We start from the raw sequence: 2481 nt of genomic DNA, 5'->3' as shown, positions 1-2481 counted from the left end.
ACCCACATGAGAGAAAACAGTCAGTAAAGCATCCACCACTTTGTCTGCTCGGATGGAAGACAATGCCACAGCTTTGGGTATCGTGTAGCATAGTCCACCACTGTGAGGATGTACTTTTTGCCAGAGCTGCTAGGGATTGCAAGTGGCCCTATGATATCCAAAGCCACTCACCTGAAAGGCTCATCGATCACAGGCACTGGTATCAATGGAGCTTTCCGTATGTTCCCAGACTTTCCAACTCTCTGACAAACTACACATGATCGACAGTAATTGGCAATATCTGTCCCCATCTTGGGCCAATAGAAGTTATGTGTCAGGCGAACTTTAGTCTTTTGTATTCTAAGGTGACCAGCCAGAGGAATTTCATGAGTAATTCTCAATAATTGTTCCCTGAATAGATAAGGAACGACCAGCCACTTTTCACAGTCCCAAGGTTCTGTAGTATCCGTGGGGAGAGTCTCTTATACAGTCTGCCCTGGTCCCAGTATATTCTTTCTTAGTCAGAAGCATCAGGGGGTCGGTCTGCAAGACATCTGAGCTTCTCCAGACTGACATCTGTCTGCAGGGCCTCCTGGAAGCTCTGACTGTCAATCTGCAGGCCCTGGCCTAGTGTGACTGCCAGGCCCTAGTCTGAAGCTGAGTCTTAAGTGTCGGTTATCAGGGACCTTGCTGGGTGTGCCATGTGAGGAGGCTCTGGGACCACAGTATGGGCCTCCTGTTCTGGCAGTTCTGTCTGAGACTCATCCTCTAATCTCTGGGGTTGAGTCTGAGCCGCAGCCTGAATCCAGGTCACAGCTGCCACATGTGTACAGTCCTGTGCAGTGGTACATTTTCCTTCCTCGCACTGAATCTCAGGTGGATCACTTGCGTCCACCTTCTCTGTAGCATTTACTTGCAAGGGAGAAATATAGTGGGACACCATCCTCCCCAGGTCTGTGCCTAGCAACACATTGGTGGGAATACTCTCTGATACTTCCAATTCTCTCAGTTCTTTCCCTGCTCCCCAGTCCAGGTACACACGGGCCATGGACACAGCAGGGCTGACCCCTCCAATCCCGGTTATAGACATAGTCTTTCCTGGTATGATATCGGCAAGGGTTACCATTGCTGGATGCACCAGAGTCACCTCTGCCCCAGTGTCTCTGAGACCAATGGTGACTTTATTGCCAACAGTGACAGATTCACAATTCTCATTAGCGCTCGCCTCAGAGCCAGCCAGAAAGAGGACAGACGGTGGGGGCACAGTCGGCTTTGTGGTTGTAGTTGGGCATTTCTCCCTTTCAGGGCAGACAGCGCTAACATGTCCCACTTTGTTGCAGGAGAAGCATCGGCGTGCATCAGCTAGAGAATGTCTATTCCCCGGGATCCCATATGAGGTAAGCTTGGACAGCACTGGTGATCGGCTAGCAGAGGGAGAAGGGTCCCCGTTTGGCTTACCTCCCTTCCAGTTGAATCCCGATGGCTTCCGCACCTCAGGCATCCTGTTAGCCACATAGCAGTCAGCAATCTTTGTAGCCTGATCCGCAGTTTGTGGCTCCCGATCTCACACAAATTGTCGTACATCCGTGGGGCACATGTGAAGAAATTGATCCTGGACCATAAGATCTGTTAAGTCCTCAAAACTGTTAACAGAAAGTCCCCTGATCCATTGGTGGAATGTGGTCCTCAAGGTGCTCACAACATCTGCATAGCTGTCAGTTGATCCGCGTTGTAGGTTCCGGAACTTTCTCGGATACACTTCTGGGGTTAGGTTGTATCTCCTGATCAGGGCCTCTTTTACGGCCTCATAGTTCCCATCTAGCTCTGGTGGGAGACCAGCAAAAACTTCCAGGGCTTTGCCTCACAACCCTGGGGTTAGATGCTGCGCCCGCTGCTCACGGGGTAGATGGTATTGCCTGCAGGTTTTTTCAAACCCCCGAAGGAAAGTATCTAAGTCCATATCCTTCTCCATCACAGGGAGGTTTTCCAGATATGGTTTCCTTGGATTTATGTCCTGGGAGGGGCTTAGCTGAGGACTGATACCCCACTCTATTTGAGCCATCTGAAGCTTGAAAGCTCTCTCCTCCCGGCGTTCTGCAGCAGTAGCCTATCGGTACTGTAGAATAAGCTGCATGCGCAGATTGGGATCACTTATTCCCAGTTGTTGTAAGTCCATTTGTAAAGTAGAGTCCATAGTCTCCTCAACACTGGCATTGCTGCCACTTCCATCAAGTATCTTCAGTGCAAGAGCTGACATTGCTCGGTCTTCCTAAGGTGGACTCTCTCCTTGCCCAGATGTTCCAGCACTTTGCTCTATGTCCTGCTCGACCAAGGCGTGTATCAGCAGTTCCTTGGATTTGTCGGCCATCTCTATTCCTCTCTGCTCAAAGAAAGTAGAGTCCATAGTCTCCTCAACACTGACATTGCTGCCACTTCCATCAAGTATCTCCAGTGCAAGAGCTGACATTGCTCGGTCTTCCTAAGGTGGACTCTCTCCTTGCC

The 2481-nt window shown here is 50.3% G+C and overlaps 1 pseudogene; it reads right to left on the bottom strand.

The window, feature by feature from the left end:
• Positions 1–643: 643 nt before the first annotated feature.
• On the bottom strand, positions 644–2164 carry LOC138648597 (uncharacterized; annotated as a pseudogene).
• Between the last annotated feature and the right edge of the window lie 317 nt (positions 2165–2481).

This window comes from Ranitomeya imitator, chromosome 9, assembly GCF_032444005.1.
Source record: "Ranitomeya imitator isolate aRanImi1 chromosome 9, aRanImi1.pri, whole genome shotgun sequence".
NCBI classification, from domain to species: Eukaryota; Metazoa; Chordata; class Amphibia; order Anura; family Dendrobatidae; genus Ranitomeya; species Ranitomeya imitator.
Note: the sequence above shows the minus strand (reverse complement) of the source record. Positions and strands in the feature narration are given on the sequence as shown.